This window comes from Dermacentor variabilis, chromosome 6 (genome assembly GCF_050947875.1).
Source record: "Dermacentor variabilis isolate Ectoservices chromosome 6, ASM5094787v1, whole genome shotgun sequence".
NCBI lineage: Eukaryota > Metazoa > Arthropoda > Arachnida > Ixodida > Ixodidae > Dermacentor > Dermacentor variabilis.
The window spans coordinates 111,785,275-111,803,783 of NC_134573.1; the positions used below are offsets into that span (position 1 = coordinate 111,785,275).

The following is an 18,509-nucleotide window of genomic DNA, read 5'->3' on the forward strand; positions in this document are numbered from 1 at the left end:
CCCTAAACACCCACCACCACAGAAAAACTCCTCCTCCTCGAGGACTTCTCTCGCGTCGCACGGGGGCACCGTCGTCGCCAGAGAAAGAAGCCGCAGAGGGGAGGAAGGGGGAGAAAAAAGGAAAAGGGCATAGGGACTGAGGCAGAGGGGCGTTTTGGGGAAGGAAAAGGGCACGGAGGAAAGAAATGGTAGGAACAAGGCGGTTGGTGAAGGGAAGGACTTAAGGACAAAAGGAAAATGAAGTAATTTGTGGTTTGATGGGAAGGAACGCCAAAAAAGGAATATTAGAAGGGATAGAGATGGAATGTGGGGTAATTTCTAGGAAGGGGGTAGGTGAAAAAAAGACGTTTGAGGAGGAGAGGTGCCCAGAAATAACGGGGAGAGGCGTGGTTGGGAGGGGTGAAAGTGGAGCCTGGCGACTGAGGAAAGTGGTGCGGCTATAGGTTGAAAGGTGTGAGGACGTGTCTATCCGCGCGTCCCGCGAATTAGGGATAAAAGGAAACGAGAGGACGCAGGCATGCGAGTACGAAGCGAAAAGTGGGGCTGGACATGCGACCAGGGTGCACTCATCCGGTGTCTTGGGCATGGAGGGACGATATGGAGACGGCGCGCAAATTTGGAGCGTGCTATAGGTTGTTTTACGAAGCATTTCACCACTTTTAGAAAGTGAGTGCTTCTTTTTTGCATTGGAAAGCAAGAAGGGTAAGTGACAGCATGGAAGCTATAGGTTATTAATTAATAAGCAGAAGCATTCTTGCGATGACCTGAACTCGTCAGTAAGGAGTCAAGCAGGCGTTTAGCACAGACGCGATGGATCGAACCTTACACCTTTACTGTGCTTCATCGTATTAGAATGCATTGGTGACTGGACTGTGCGTTGAGGCAAAACAGACTTCTTGGCCTGCGTTCGAACTAAACACGCTAAGATGACATGTAGCTGTCATACCGGGTCCCATTAAACTGATAGACTGAATGTTATGCGCAGAATACGATGGTAAATGCGATTTCGATGAACTTCTGCGGCATATAATTTGATTACACCTTAAGACACGTAGCTACAATGGCGATTCCAGAGAACCGCATAGCTTTACCCGGCGTGGTTGTTCAGTGGCTATGGTGTTGGACTGCTGAGCACGAGGTGGCATTATCGAATCCCGCCCACGACGGCCGCATTTTGATGGAGGCGAAATGCGAAAACACCCGTGTGCTTAGATTTATGCGCACGTTAAAAAACCCCAAGTGGTCCAAATTTACGGAGTCCCCGACTATGGCGTGCCTCATAATCATATCGTGGTTTTCGCACGTAAAACCCGGTAATTAATAAATAACCACATAGCTTTCTTCTGGGAGTCTGATTTCATGCGTCTAATCACGCGAACGTGCGCCTAGATGGAAGCCCTATCCATGTTCATACTTTATTGGAGCAGGGAGGCAAACCTCAAAGCCTCATCCACATCATGCTCATGATCCGGTGACCGAAACGTACAATGACAGGACTCTATTTTCCACCTCCCTTGAAGCTAGGCGCTGTACCATCCGTCAGCTGTACGCCGGAAGCTCGTCTGTGTCTCGCAGACGGCGACTGTAGAGTGCCGCCTCTTAGCCTAGTAATATGATGTCGCCAAGGCCTAACCCTATTTGCCCGCTAACACGCGATGAGGATGCCTAGTTCGCCAGGTTCCATTCCTCTCCGCGAAATCTTATTAATGCCATCGAAAGCCGCGGCAGGCAGCGATGAGATACGCCGCAAGCTATGGGCGCGCCGGGATCTCTTGAGCAAGCGCACGGGTCATCTCGTGCACGGGCAGTGTGGTAACCAAGAGGCAAGAACGGGTAGACGCGCGAGGGAAGAGAACGAGCGTGCTAGTTCGTGGTGGAAGACGCTTCGAGGCGCAGGGCAAGGACACGAGGCTGGGAAGGGATGGCGCGTGCCTCGGCGTGCAGTCCTTCACGTCGTCGCGCGCCTTGTCGGCGAGGGGAAGTGGGGCCTCGTAGAGGGTCTCGGGTAAAGCACGGGTAAGGGAAGCGGGAGGGGCAAAGGGGCGTCGTCGGGAAGAAGGCAGGGCGGATGGGCGAAGGGGGAGGACCAAATGTTTCGCTCCTCTCCGACCTACAAAGAGAGGAGCGCAGTTTAGGGCCACGAAGGCTTTCGTGACCCCGCGGCGCTGGAAGCGAGTATATAGTATGAACGCGCGAGCGCGGACTGCACACGCGAGAAGCAAGAACAGACGGGGTGGCAAAGCTGCCTCAAATCACGTGGTTCACTCTCGAAGCGCGAGTCTGTCAACCTCTCCCCGCGGTCTGCTCCGCCGCCTGCCAACACCGCGTTCGACAGCCTGGTTTCTTTGACAAGCAATTCTTTGACACGTGATCGGCGTTGCTCGACAGGCAAGAACACACGGCATGCATCAATAACCAAACGAAGAGCCTGCTTGTGGGCAGTTCTTTGCTGGAGCATTACACCAAAGTGCTTTGGTGTTGTAGCGCCCTCCTCCTGTGCCCCATTGCGTGCTCGGAGGGCTACGCAAAACAGTACGTCTTGGAAACGACACCACCAAGTCACACTCCATTGCGTATATCTCCGAGCATGCAATGTGGTCCCTACGGCTTTGAGCACTGCATGTTTAAATTGCAACGAAGAATAGGCATAAAATAATGTGAAACACTGATCATTCTTGTGCAGGAATGATGTAATACGAGATACAAACACACGCGGCAAACAGTTCCTTTAACTATTTTCTTTCTTTCTTGGTATGCACTATTCAAGACCACTGAAGAAGGAAACATGCCCGACACCACGCACAGTGCTCACGGAATGAAACGCGACAGGGAGCATTTAGTAGAACCCTGCATATGTGCAAAGTACTCAAGAGAATCATGTCATGTCGCTAGGAATCTGGTCGCCAAAGTTTACGCAGACTCCGATCTAAGTGTACGCGCCGAAATTACGTCAATGTGTCACGAACTGCAGCCGTTGGAAATGAAAGTATGCGCATTAGTTAGGCCTAAATTGACGCGTTTCATTCCGTGAGCACTACAGTGCTGAAGATATAGCTTCGATTACACCCAATGCACAAGGACGAATGAGCCATAAATGTTGAAAATGTGGTAAGTATTAAGGCTGCAAAAATGAACTCAAGTCTTCAGTTATACGTAAACAGGAGAAAAGAAACTGCCAAATGAGCGCCAAGGAGTTGACTTCTTTCTGCAATAATATCGGTTCCAATTAAACATCGTGGCTATCTCTGCAAGAACATTGGAACATTGGACTTCATATTTCCGGATAAATATTGTACCTCCCCGTATAACACATACAAATGCGGTGTAGCCGCCGTGTGGAGATGTGCACAGAAAGAAACCAGGCTGACTCATGTGCGTCGCAGTTATTTTTTTTTTTTTTTGGTATTGGCATGTATTGGCATCAGTTGCTGCCGCTGAAATAATTATAAGCCAAAAAAAAAAAAACCACCATAACTACACAGTTGTTTTTCACACTACATAGACAGGTTGCCTGCCAAGTCCAGGCAAGGCCGGTGTTAACCGCCTTCGGCTCTGCGAAACTGTTTGCCACGGAATTCGAGCAGGCGTAATGTATAACTCCTAGCGCTCGTTGAAAGGAACAGCCGCTGACTCTGGAGAGCAGGCTGCGCCGAGAATCGATCGTTCTGTTGCATGCAACGCGCACGTGCGTCTATTTAAATCTTGTCAACAAGCGAGCTTATAAAACATGGCGCGTGCAACACGAACCCTCGCAGGAACTTCCGTCTTTCTTTCTTATTTCTTTTTTTATATAACTTTCTTTTTTTTTTTTTGCTTGTGCGTTAGGCATGCAGAGCTCAAACGAATCCCACTCATGTCCGGGGTCAGGCCGATTGACCTCCTCCTCAATCTTATTGCTCCTTTTTTTTCTTCTTCTTTTAGATTCTGTTGCGCATTCTTTCGTATGCAAACGTTTACGCTCCATCTAGTGAACGCGCATGTATCCCGAGGACGCCTTTCTGGCGCGTCCTCGCACCCGGGTCAAGACTAATCGAGCCTGAACCGGTCCGCGTTGGTGCATTGCGGGCGCTCGCGGCAGCCTACACGTTCAATCAAACAGAGAAATGGCCTCGCCTGCAGCCATATTGTAATCCGCTCGCCACTTGACAAACGAAGAAACAAAAAAGGAAAAGCGCTAACACGCTCGGAAGGGCAAACATGGTTTAGAACAGAGTTCTGGTTATGGGCGAGTCGAGTTTATGCTTTCAGTTTGTCTCATATCTTCGATTCGCACTGAAGCGCAATACCTTTACGATTCGCTGCATTGATGCCTCTAAGCATTGTTTATACAGGAGTGTATGCAAACTGCTACGCTGTGGCATTTGAGCGACGTTTTTTCGAGGGCTAGATCGCGCTTGCAGAGCAGAATGAACAGTTCAGACTTCCCGGAAGGACTCAGGCGGGCGTCTGCTTACGGCGAACCTGTACGTATATACATGCGCTATTATGTCGGAACTCGGGGTAATGTACATATATATTTTGAGTTTAACGTCTGCTGTTCCGTGCCGTTTTTTATGCGCTGTGACACGACGAATGCTAAGAAAGCCAAGTGGTGTTCTTGAGTGACGTGCGTCATTGCATACATGTAATCGCGCAAAAAAAAAGTGACAAAAGAAAATTGTCGCATTCAGGGCAAAAAAGTCATTATAAAAAAATGAAATAGCACAACCGGGCTAGTCGATTGACTGTTGCGATCCATGATGCGATGGAGCTAAAATAGAAAATGGCTGCAAAACATATGTGCACCTAACGGCCTCTTGACTGCTTTTTTGCGCCATGGAAAATTTAGAATCACAACATAGAGAGGCGGCGTTGGCCACCTGTGACTGAGGACAAGCGTCTTAAAATGCTGTTTTGTAGCAGCGTTAGTGGAACAACGTGGTTGAACAGTGGTTGATTCGCTGTTCTGCGCGTGAAAAATAATGGGAGCATAGCCTCAGCGCTGCCGCTTCCACGAGACGGGTAGCGACACGGATGTATGAGTGGTCTGTATAAGCAGGGAACCTAAAAAACAAAAGAAGCAGCGGTGTCCAACAGACAATGCATTCTCTCTGCTGCATAGCAATGAGATTGTATAAGGAATCGCACATTGTAAACTATATTGTGGGAGGCGGCGCGAAGAGCTAGCCGCCGTAGCCATGGTGTATTTAGGCCGGCCAGCCATGGTGTCACGGGATCTCGGGAGCGGCCGACACCGCGGCTGCTCAGGTCGAGCGCCTTAGCGTGTTCTCTTCTCGTGCTACCCGCACGTGAGCCCATCTCCTTCTTCGCCTACTTTGGAGGCGTTAGCCGCGCCGCTACAATGTATTACAGATAGTTAGCAAAGCAGAGATGTAGCGCAGCCTTCATATCGAAACAGGGGCAATTATTTCGTTTACAACTACTGTACTTAAATAGTTCTAGCGAAACGTAGACGTACAACCGACCGGAAGACGTATCCGGTAACACTTGCGCCGTTTAATCACGTGACGCTGGGATGAGCCATAATGAGCAAGAAGCGCTCTCGTGTTGCACTTCTTTAATGCGAAAAAAAAAAGATATATGAAAATACGCTCGCGAAAACTACGTCGCTGCTGACAGAATTATGTCAGCATCACATTTATCAGTTATAGCACTAAGGGCCCTACGCGCTTTGGTTCAACGCGGCGTCACCAGACGTCACCACTAAAACTGGTGTTTGCGTCTACCGTTCAGGTGTGCGTTTACGCTAGTACGTCTCCCTTTTCCCGAAAAACTGTCGTGAACCGCTTCGCCATGGCTTTGCAGTCAAGCAGCTATCCCCTTTTTTTTAGGGGAGAATAACTAGACTTCGTTACAACGGTTATTTCGCTGTACGTACACAAAAGGCACGTGCGCGCGGCTGCTACTTGGCCTTGTTACAAAGCCAGTGGGTTTTCTGCGGACATTGCACGCAGCAGGACGGCACGAGCGGCAGAGCAGACACCGGAGGGTCCAAAGAAAGCAAGCGACCGGTTGCAAACACGGCGGGCATTGGGTATGCGTACAGTGCTTTATATAGACACACATAGTACATTGGGGCGTGCAGATAGATACCTATGCAGAGCACACAGAGCGACCGACACACGGTCTCTGGCTCTCGGTTTCAGAAGCGTGAGCCGAGCGAGCGCCCACGCAAACGGCGGGGGCGCGATGCTTCGGCCGTGCGTGTTTTGGCTGGAACAGAATGCGAAACAAGTGAGCAAGGCACTCGCGACACGACACTATAGTACGGGCTTTTACCTTGACCGAACGACCAACCTTACCTGTGGACACAAACACACACATTTGTTTTTTTGTTTGCGCCGCGCTGATGACGTGCGCGCGCGCGCATGATACACACACACAGAGAGAGAGAAACGTTTTCGAGGCTTGAATGCTCGTTGCGTGCGTGTTTTGTTTGACAGCCGTTTACGCACCTGAAAACAATACATTGTCGTGGTGAGTGCACCGCCAAGGCCGCCGCCGCCACTCCCCCTTCGGCCCCGTTCGTTCACATATGCTTCCCCTCAAAGCCATTTGCTATTACGAGTTTCCCTTGTGGAAGGCGAAGCTCTCTCTACAGGAGGAGTTTTTTTCTTCTTTTTTAGCAGCACCATTGACGACTAGCTCGGTAGGAGGACAACTCGGCAACAGGTCCGGACCGGTGATGCATACGGTGCATCGTCGGTGCATTGACGACGATACCGAAATTGTATAAACCGTGGCATAAACTAAGGGCACAGTTTTCTTTACAAGTTTCCGGGCCTCTTTACGCCTGACAAGAAGTGTCAACACTGAGCATGCACGCGTTGGCATCACTGACAATGCACTGGCAACGTGTGATTGAGAGAGGCTACCCTCAATCAGGTTGCAATAAGGTCATTCGAAAAACACTCTCGCCCTCAGACTCAACAGGACAGTGTGGCCTGGACGGCTGCTACAGGATCAAGCACCGCGTGAGTATTTCATGGTTGGGGTCACGCATACACTACGTGTGCATTACGCGCACGGTTAAGCCGTGTTAAGCCGCATATAGAGTGCTTATACGTGCTCGTTCGAGAGAGAGGAGGATAATGATAGAGATTGATACCTAGAGAAGTCAGCCAAGCGACAGGCTCTGCACGCTGCTTCACGATGAGGGACGATAGAGAGAGAGAGAGAAAGAAAAATGCAGACAAACGCACAGTAACACACATACGCGCGCGAAATGCACTTATGTAGGGTCTCCTTGAGGCGTGTAATTCGCATCTCGCAATACGTGCTTACTATTTGGGCACAACGAAACCCCGCCGAGGATGTTCTCGAACTTTTTCGCGTGATTAGACAGGATGTCACGACCCTGTGAGCCAATCAGAACAGGCAGGTGACTATATCGTCGACAGCGACAGCGAATTGTCCAGAATTTATCCCCGAACGACTCGCCGTGATCCGCGTCTCGACGTCTCGACGCCCGACAACGTGTCGGCGCCCGGTGACACAGCCTCACATTTTTACTTTGTTAGTTTCGTGTTCAGAAGGGTACTATCTTTCTTAATGTCTTCTGTTTCTTGCATTAGGGGTTTTGTAATAAGCATTGACGTGCTGCAACTTTTAATGCGACTTTCTTATCCTTTTCTGTATTACTTTTATTATCTAAAGAAAAAGAAACAGAAAGAAAAAAAAACGACAGGGGTTCATAGGAAGATGGAGACGAAGTGATAAACAATGGCCGAACTTGGAATACCTCTGAAGCGACCGTTTAGAGAAGGGCAATTGTCTTCATCAGGACAACAACTCCCGACCACTCTGTTATCTCTTATTTTCTCCGCGGTATCGATAAAATTCAGGTGTTCACTGAGAAGTGAGACGGTTACGATGATCGCAGCGCTTCCCTTTCGCTCTTCTTATGACTTGCAATAAATTACTACTACTTACTACGCCCCGATGATGTCCCTTTCTGCGCAGAGGAAATTCTTTCCGCTACACATAGCTAGCCTCTGTAGATTTATCCGGCCGACCTGCGGAAATGAGCTGTGTCATCGTCTGCCCTCTCCTTTCCCGTCGGTTGTTCTGTGCGCTGCGATCGTAGAGAGGGTAGCGTATAAGACGTGTATGGCACGCTTCGTAGCCGTTCGTATTTCTTGTGCCACCGCGGCGCCTCGGAGTCTGGCACCTTTGCCCAATCGCTTCGTTGACTTTTTTTTTTTTTTTTCTTCTCTCATAGCCACGCTCCTCTTCACTCTGAGAAGGATGAAACTTGCTCTCGCCGGCTTACTCTCGCCCCCCCCCCCCCCCACCCTCTCATTTGTACCTTAAGCCTGCTCTGAAAAAAGAGCAGTGGTGCAGGCCCACGTGACTCTGCCCCCCTTATAGGCTCAACGCCAGAAATCGCCGCCCCGCGACCGAAGCTCCGACTGCAAGGTGTATGGACCCCGTACCCGTGTGCCCCATTGTGGACGGCTCCAGTTTGCCGCGCAGATGGCATGGATAGGAGGGAGCCGGTCGCCTCCTATTTTCGCTCGACGGCGCCGCGGTTGGGTGTTGACGTCAGAGAAAGGAGTGCGGAAGCCAGCGAAGCGGATTTGTAGAGGCACAACCTCATTTTTTCTTTTTTTTTTTCTGGAACAGTGCAAGACGAATCAAGGGGAGAGAGGGGCCACACACTTCAAACGCGAGGAACAAAAGGGCGGCGAAAGATCTTCGCCTCGCGTGCCACACATGCTAAGAAGTCCGCACTCCATGCCGACGTTTCTTGTCCGTTTAGTTTTCTGTTCTCGTGGCAAGATTTGTCGCGCTCGTCAGCATATGTCAAAAGTCACTACGCAGAGCACGGGACTACGTAAACCTGTTGAAAAATAATAATAATCAGGGTGAAAAAATACTAATAAATAAAATAAAATAATTTGGCAGTGACAGACAATACTAGCTAAGACGCCAGGAATAGTTGCTTTCGCAAAAACAGAAAGATAAAGAAAAGAAATAAACGAGAAAAATGACTCTTTCTATCACCCATAGGCGCTATCGGCGCCATGTAAATCAACAGAACAGATTGCTCGATCTGTCAGCTATCGAATGTCCAAAAATCGGTTTATTGTTTAATAACTGATCGTTCGTCGAGCCTCATTCGGCGCCCGTTAAAGCATGCGCTTGAACAGTGAAGGACAAAGATGGAAGCTTTCCTCCATCTTTTTTAGCATGGAGGACACGATTTTTAGAGTGGGAGCAACGCCTCCCCGCGGTGGCGCCTGTGGGAGAGTCAAGGTACGGGGAGCGATGAAGAGAGGAGGTTACGCCTCTAAAGTGCCTTCGTCCGCCCCTTCCCTCCGCGCTCGGCGACGCGATGCCCACGCGCAAGCGGGCGTGGCGTTCCCGAAGCACGCGCAGCCGCGTGACCGAGAATAGACTCTGCCGGCGCCTCACGTACGGCGACGCAGGCGCGCCTGGCGCGAACACCTCCGCAGTAAATAGAGCGGCCGACGATGAGACGCGTCCGGCGGATGAAATCCGCCAAGACTTCAAGACGGATACGGCGTCTCGATACGCCGTCTCTCCGTGTAACGCGATATCATTTATAACGGCGCCATTTTTTTTTTCGCAACTTACGAGGAAGCTTTAGCTCGGGTGCTACTATCTAAATACACGTAAAAGGAGAATTCGTTTTTCTCGGCAGCCACTGCACCTAACTTGACGAGGTTTGTTACAGTTAAAATAAAAACTTAAGATCTAGTGACTGTTGGTCTCGAATTTCTTTTATTTAGGTCGTCAATTTTTTACTAAAATTGGCGAAAATCGCAAATTTTCAGAAAACGAAACTATCAAGTTTACAACTCCGTAACTCAGCAATGAAACCTTGCATCACAATTCTGTGAATTGCATGTCCTAGTACATCTAAAGCGCACAAAATTGATATGTTACACATGATTCTCAAAAAAATTAGTATTGTGTAAATACAGCTTTTGAAAAACCCTTGTATCCAGCATAACAAGTTCACGTAATATGTAAATTGCCGTAGTGAATTTATCCGCTTTGAATGGTCTAACGTTTACGCAACATCTCTTTTTGACAAAGAGCTATTAATTTGTAAACTTAGTGCTTCTATATTTTCGAACTATCGAATTTTTGACAAAATCTTCAATAAAATTCAAGCCCTAAATCTAAATTACACTTCCAACTGTCACTAGAATTTTACTTTCTCTCTCAAATGCAGCAAATTTCATTAGAATCGGTCCAGCGGTTGTCTCAGAAAAGCGTTTTTGCATTTTACATGTATTTGAATGGCCCAAGCTAAAGCCTCCTCTTAAGAGGTAACAGGCGCTTTTTAACTTGAAGACGCACTTTTATCTTAAATATCCACGAGGCTAAGGGCTACACAACGAGCGATGGAACGAAATATGATAAACATTGTAACGTGAAGGGACAGGAAGACAGCGATGTGGATTACAGAGCAAACGGAGGTAGCAGACAATTATATTTAACGATAGTTACTGAAATCGTAACTGGGCCAGCTTCAGAAGCAGCAACTGAAGAAGTGGGAGTGAGGCACGAAGGCAACCAGTAGGCAAACTCGCCCAAGTAACAAAGGACCTAATAAAGGAACGTCAAAGAATGAAAGTGTCCAACTGAAGAGATCAGATAGAATTCGCGGTACTATCGAAACTGGTCAACAGGGAGAAAATACGGTATATTCGAAATTATGACGTGACAAAGACTGAGGAAGCAGTAAAAAATGGACGCAGCATGAAATCATTGAAAAGGAAACTTGGCATGGAACAAACCAAGATCTTTGCGCTAAAAGATAAACAAGGTAATATAATCAGCCATGTCGAAGATATAGTAAAAGCAGCGGGAGAATTCTATACTGACCTGTACAGTAACCAGAACAACCATGATACCTCAATTCGAAGTAGTAATGAACAGGTTACAGAGGCTCGTTTTGTAACTAGCGATGACGTTAGAAGGGCCTTGCAAGACATGAAACGCGGAAAAGCGGAAGGAGCAGATGGAATAACAGTCGATTTAATCAAAGTAGAGGAGACATCATTTAGAAAAAAAAAAAAACTGGTGGCTTTTTATACGAATCGTTTATCGACTTCAAGGGTCCTATTGAACTGAAAGAATGCCAACATTATAATAATCCGCAAGTAGGGACACGTTAAAGAATTGAAAAATTATAGGCCCATTAGCGTACTTCCAGTATTATATAAAATATTCACCAAGATAATCTCCAATATAATAAGGGCAACACCGTACTATGAACTGCACTTTATTTAGGTCGTTTATCTCTGCTATGCCCTGAGCTACCACGATTGGCAAGGTTACTTGCATCGCGATGCACACTATATAGTTGGCTGTGGGAACCTTGGACCAAGCAAACCTTGCAGCTGGAAAAAAAAATAATAATGTTGGCAGAATGAGAAGTTGCCCGCGCAGCGCATAGGCGGACCGGCGCAGCCTCGCTTCTTTTCTCGGCTTCGTGGCTCGCTAAAACATTCTTGAACCTGAACCTGGATTCACTCGTGCGCCGGTATACGACGCGTTCACTACAAGAACATCTGCCAGTCGCGTAAGCGCGCGCGTGGTTTACGTGGAACGCTACAGACTCCGCACTGTCTCTTGGAGCCTGGCTTTGCTTTTCGTGGGACGAGTTTACGTTGAGCCCGTTTTCTGTTTGCGTTGCAGTCGTTCCTCATCTCTCTAGCAGAGCAGCGCGCCCACGATAGAGTGGCTCCTCTTTTCCCTCTCTCTTCGTGCCCGTGGGTATTTCCAGAGCCATGGTAGTAAATAGAGCACTCTTTAAGAGAGGGAGAGATACAGAAGGAGAGGGATGGGGGAGGCTCAGCGGGACCAGGAGTTGAGTGCGACGGAAAGAAACGGAGGGTCCTGACTCCACGTTTATCTCAAGACTGCGGTTCTTGTCACCCCTCCGCAGTCCTCTCCGCATTGCTCTCTCTCTCTCTCTCTCTCTCTCTCACTTGCTCCGATCTTTTCTATCTTTATACTTCTTCGCCGACCAAAACAGAGCGGCGACCCGCGACCCACTTGGAGCTGCTTCGGATACACGGTGTCACTGTCCACTAAGCTGTCGACAGAGAAGGCTGCACACATAGGAATTTAAGAGTAGTGTGCACTACAGTATAGGACATCGTCGAGCTTTAGGCATAGCCGCAGGAAATTAGGGCGTTCCGGCGCGTCTTAACCGCTAACGGCTACATACATTCCCACAATTGACGACTGCCATCGGTTCCGTTTGGCATCCCGCACTTCGTGGTAGAGGGGAGGCGAGGAAGAGCAAAAACATGTAGTGCTGTTGTTGCATAGTTAAAAGGCGTAACGTAGAGGAAGGGGTGGACTTGTCTAGTGACGCGACCAGCTCCCTGCTTCAGCAGGTATGTACGTTCCCCTGACAAAATTTTCAAAGAGTGCCTGTATATGGCACTTGAGCCGTCGTTCCGCTAACGTGATCGTAGCTGAGTGTTCTGCACATGCGCATCTGTGCTGTTGCTCAGCAGCTGAGCGGGATGAAATTTTAAAGAATTAGGTACCAGAATGACATCTTTCTTGAAGTCAATCTGATGGAGACGATAAGAACAACTTGTTCTTTCTACTTTCTGCTTTACACCCCGACAACGGCGAAATAAAAAAAAAATGTTGCAACGAGACAGAGATCGGCACTGAAGAGCTCTATTTGTAATCTCAAACAAAGCTACAAACGGTAACACCAGGGAAGGGCGCTGTGATTTAAATCGCTTGGCAAGTACGCTGTTATTCACTTTACTACAAAGCTTGTTTGCAGCAGTCCCCATGACTTCGCTGGTGGTACAAAAAGTACATGCAGGAATACCCTGCAGGAACCGTCTCTCTCCCTGTCCACATTTTTTTCTTCCAGGGAACATGAAAAAAATGAGTATAAAAAAGGACAACTTCGAGATTCGCCGATGTGTACGCTAAAAAGAATCAGCAGACAGCTATACACCCTTAATGCTCTCACCATTACTGTTTATTATGAGCGCGAGTTGTTCGAGCATTATATAGCATTATATCATATAGTGACCGCGTCGGGTGCACGTGGCACTTCGCAGAGGCGGTAAAACAGTCGCGCTAAAGGAATTTCTTATTTTTTTTATCCAGCTGCGTTATTGGAAAATTTGCCAAGTCGACTGAATTCTGTCATCGCGAAAAAGCTAATCACGAACTACATTTCGCTGCGCGTGTAACAACCACTCGAGAGAGATCGCTACACAATTCGGAGTAATTTTCGATGCAATTTTCGACGTATTCCCGCGCGATTCCCGACTCACTTTCTGCGATACTTCCGGCGTATTCCTCCACTATTGCCACCACGCAGTTTCGGCTTGGTGGTGGTGGACGTTGGCGCGTTAAGTTTGTGGTAAAATATGCGATAAACTTACGATAGCCACATCGTACAATCAAGGTCGGGTTTCATTTCACGTGACGGGCGATTAAAACGTGCGTGCCACTGTATACGCTCAAGTCGGCCGCGAGAGCAATGTGGTCACATGGTCACACTGTTGCCGAAATGGACGCTTGGTGGCGCCGCAGTTGATATGTGTGATGCATAGCTGCGCCTTCACTGCAGCGTCCACGGTACGACGCTTGGGTGGAACGCATGTATGCTAGCGTCACGTCTGCGCATACTTCCATATGTCCAGCGCTGCTGTGCATAGCTGCTTGTCCCACATGGACGAGCGACATGTCGGTAAAAACGGGTATTTTGAGCAGACGTTGACGTTCAAAGCTTGCCGCTTTGAACAACCTTTGCGAAGTAACTTGCTGAAGATGTCTGACGCGTCTATTTATCTCGCACCTTTCTAGAAAATTCGAGCCATGCGATGTTCGTCGAAATCCTTTTTTTTTTTTTGTGCCTTCGCGAAATTTGACGACAGTGCCACCGCACTGCGTCTTCGCGGCGTCACCCTCGGCAGTTCGTTTGTTGACAATTTCGACTTATGGTTTATGGGTGCCTCCATCTCTGGCTGTTACGGGAAGAACTGCTTACTTTTGGGTCCATGCAGTGACGTCAAATTAACGTAGCCGAGACACAACGAACGCGTCTGTACAGCCATTTTTGTGCGCACGAATCAACGATGGTAGCGTGCATTGGTTGTTGTGCAGTATTAAAAGAGAGAGAGAGAGAGAGAACTCCTTTTTAACAGTTATGATGGAGGTCATCCCAACGCTTCAGTGAAATAGCCTACAGGGGACGTTGTTTACTTCCTTCCGTTCAATTTCCCGAGAGTTAGGGCGTTTTGAATACAGTGTAAAAAAAGAAACATTTGCACGGGTGTTAGTTTGTCACATACATGGCTAGCATCCTGTAACACGACAACGAGTTCAAACTACCGCTGCTGTGAGAGAGGCCGCAGTCGAATACTACGCGATAATTCTGGTAATCTGGTGTGCACAGGACTATCTGACACGATAGTTTGACAGCAATTAGCGATTAAACTTTATGTCGTGCGGTTTTTCCCCGTCGTCTGCCGCAGCTCTATCGTCACGTTTACGCGCCACAAAAGGTCGACAAAAAACGAAAACTTTATTCGTCCCCATCAATGATTCGACCTTACCTCTTAAGAAGTAACGGCGTTAGCCAAGACACGAACCAGCAACAATTATGGGTGCGAAAAGGTTTACTGGGTACAACTAATTTAACTCGAAAGCGAGAGTCCATAGACCCTACCGAGAGGACTGGACTGAGTTTCCGGCAGCGTGGCTCGTAAAATTCTCGTCGAACGCGCGTAGAAAGCGGAAACAGGTGCGCATTCATTCAAACAAGTTCCTGGGACCTTGGCGCGCGCAGCGTATACGCACGGAAATTGTTGCTGATTCAAGCCCTGCAACCACGCTGGTTGCGATGTGTAAGGAATTAGTAGGTCGAATTCCGCAGCGCGATAAGCGAGATACATTATAATGCGAATCATTGCAATGATTTTACTGAGTTATGAGTGAAAATAAAGGGTGTTTTGCCGTTTGCAGCGACGATGTCTCATCGTACTCCGGTGATTCAATCGTACGTTGCATACTTGAGGAGCGAGCTCGGTTTGTCAAGCAAACAGCATTTGGGAAAAAGGAAATAAGAATAGAACACAGAAACTTCGGCGGAAAGCAAATTACGTCGCGCTAAAGGTCGATACTAGGAACCGTCGCTATAGGGAAAAAAACAGAGACCCTACATGCTTTCCACGATGGCTTCATCGCAGTACACATATGTAATGCGGCGAGAAAAAGGAAGAATTTGTGCAAGTATTTAGTGTGAACAACCTGTCGTTATTTCGTATACATTGGCAGCACCTCCAGGACACCCGAGGCGCAAGCGGGGATACCAAAGCTGGAACCCTGGCTGGTCTGTGGGTTGGAGGCTCGCCGAACGACTCCGTGTGCCGAAGGTGTGCAAGATCGGCTGTCCGCTATTTTGTATGCTAACTTTTCCGGGCATGGAGAATCCGGCCTTGGCAGCCCCAACCGTCGTTCCAGTTCCGTTCTAGCTTTGATGTCTCCGCTGCCCCTCGCGTGCCCTGGAGATCCAGCATCGCTCGTGTTATAATAATCTCAGGTGCTCGCCTGGGACCTCCACTGGCCGGTATTATATTTGTTTTCGCATGCTAATAGACGTCACCGCAATGCATGTCTGTATTGCAGCGGAGCTTACTGTAAAGCGCATTCGTCATCATGGAACGCACACAAGACCCTTGCCGGGAAGAGGTCGGAATAGAAAAATGTTCGTTATGCGTTTTCGACTAGTTGACTCGAACGTCCCAATGCAACAACCCGGCCGGGCACGAGCGATGCCGTTCCGAAGGGCTTCAGGTTGATTTTGACCACCCACGTTTGGTTCAGCGTGGTTGTTAGCACGTGCACATGTACACGAGCGATCTTGCATTCCGCCCCAAATCGGACTGGGGCCACAGTGATCAGGAATGCGAATGCGCTACGTGAACAACACACAAGTGCGCGAGTCGGTGTTATTATTGGCGTGCCAGTATTCTCTGTTTCATAAGCGTAGCGCCCGAGAAACAATTAAGGACCACAAACAAATTCACCGACGATTACGATACTCCCTAACGCGAAGTTTGAGCGCAGCTCTATATGTGTTTTCATTTCGCCATGTATTGAGGAAAATAATTTGGGAGAGACATGTAGCAGAGTCGGAAATCGTCGAAAATCTGATCTACGGGTCAAGCCCGTCGGCCATTATACATGACTCGTCGAAGGTTCCAGCGTAATCGCTTGTACCGCTTGGCTTCCAGAAGGTACACACAAATCGCGTCGCGCATACGATCACATTACAAAACAATAGCAAACCATGACAATCGAAACAAGCGCGAACGAGACTAAACCAAGCAAACCAAACAAGCGGGAGCGAGAGCTGACGCTAGTAGATGATAGTACGAAACGAGCGGTCCGGCTGAGACCAGATATGAAAACGCATCGAGCGGTCGGGCGGGTCCGCATAAAACCAGTTTTCCGCGCGCACGTCACCGAAGAGGCCGCTCTCATTGGAGTCCGCCGTTCGCGGCTCGCGTCTTTCATCTGCCGCTCCGCGTTCGCCCTTTCATATTTCGCTGTTGTGCTGGTTCGCTCGAAGAAAGGGAACGCTGGCAAAACCGATGACGATTAGGATTGTGAGACAGAGACACCCCGAAGGGTGTAAACTGATTTTAGAGTGCGACATTCAGTCTTTAAAAAGTTTACACCCACTCGGTAGTATCTTGTAACACAACAATGAAAGTCACCTATCTTGCCCGCATTTCATTTCCTTAGCGCTGAGAGCCCGGTACTTCTAAGTCGCGAACGGCTTGCGCGTTATCAGCGTGACGCAGAATTTTCGACAGGCAAGTAGCAAGTGCTTAGTTTTCAAGAAAGGAAACGCAAGCAAGGCAGATAACGATTATTGCTGTGGAACAAGATAAGCCCAAAAGGGTGTAAACGTTTAATAGTGCTCGTAACAGTGGCCTAATTGACTCCGAAACGTACAACTGTTCTATGCTTAGATACCGGCTTACAGAGCGATTCCGTGTAATACGCGCAGCAGGCGTTATGATCAGTCACTTCCTGTTTGGGCTTCAGTTTATCGTAATGGTACACGGCTTATTCTTTTTGTACGCGCCCGTGTTTTCAGTGATATGTTTGTTGTGCCTGTGTCCTTCCCGCAATAATCCCCATCGGGATGGGTAGTATGCGCGAAATAAATAAAATAAATAAAATTCTAAGCGTTCAATTCGTGTTCGAGCAGCGATTCTTGCAAACGTGCAAGTCAGAAGCTCAATCACTGCTGTTTTCTGTACGTTAGCTCTCGTATTCAGCAATTCCACGCCCGAACATTTATCATCTCTGCGCAGGAACAGGAAAAATTACAGGTTTTAAACATTTAAGCACTCTGTGGCGCGCAAGGGGCTGTCACATCGACGTGACTACTATATGCCCGATACTGCAGTAGTAGTACTGCAATAATAGGTCCCTATAATTTGAAAGGGCAGCACGATCCTTTTCTATAGCTTTGTTTCACGGCAATGCACTTGCTTATAAGATTTTCAATATTTTTCCAGAAAAAGTTGGAGGGCACAGCTATCACGCGAGTTCAAAACTTTTTCCATCAAGAATCGCATCACTCCACTGAGCGCGTGTGTGCCTGTCATTGTTTCTTTCATGTCACTTGCTTTCCCGTATCCAGTCATCATCATCATCCTATTTATGTACACTGCAAGAAGAAAGATCTGTCTGATCGATCTCCAATTACAATTGTCTTGCTCCAGCTGACACCATCTTATGCCTGCAAATTTCCACGTTTTACCCCGCCACGCCAGTTCTATGCCGCCTTCAACAGCCGCTTCTCTTCCCTTGGCACCCGTTCCGTGACTCAGAGCATCGGTTATTTGCCACTGGCCGTCCCCAATGTAGCCTAGAAAATCGGGTTCTCCATTTTTTTTTGCATATCTGTCTCTCCCTCTACCATTCGCAGGAGACGGCGATTTTTACTGAAACGGAGCTCCGACAAACCACCGCCAAGCAACTTCCCGCCGGTAAGCTTACAAGACACGCGTCTCCGATTTCGGCGATGCTTAGTGAATCTGCGAGCAAGTCTGACACAGCGTTTTTTTTTTTTTCTCCCTTTCTCTAAAGGCCAGCGGTCGTGCCCCGGAATGCGCCGTGACGAGAGTTTTTCAGCGAGTTGCCCGCTTTTCGTCTCGCAGCCTGCAGGGACCTTGGGACCCCGTGAGCACGAAATCTATTTAGAGATCTCGACTCGCAGACGCGCCGCTGCATGCGCTCACACCCAAGAGCAGCTGTCTCTCATAGCAGTGCGCCCGGCTCCTCTGCCGGAGTTCGCGCGCAAACTAACAAAGGTCGACATCCGCAGGTCTTCTGACGAACAACCGACCACCTTTGCGCGTACGTAAACGATGTATGCAGCTGGGTATACGAACGCGCTAGCTATATTGTATGCTAATTCACGTTCAAGCAAAACAAGCGGCACTTGTGCACTCCTGTCCCCT

General features: G+C 48.4%; 1 protein-coding gene across 2 annotated transcripts in view; it reads right to left on the bottom strand.

Annotated features, from left to right (window-relative positions):
* LOC142585043 (sodium- and chloride-dependent GABA transporter 1-like) overlaps window positions 1–18,509 on the bottom strand; it is a 64,156-nt gene that overhangs the window by 29,925 nt on the left and 15,722 nt on the right. Inside the window, exon 1 of one of the 2 annotated variants that reach the window (XM_075695490.1) lies at window positions 1–1,722. This exon is cut by the window's left edge and continues 161 nt beyond it. The exons of the other annotated variant lie outside the window; for it this stretch is intronic. The gene's annotated coding sequence lies outside the window, so the exon portion shown is untranslated. Of the gene's footprint in view, window positions 1,723–18,509 lie in introns of those variants that run through there. 2 annotated transcript variants of the gene reach the window in all.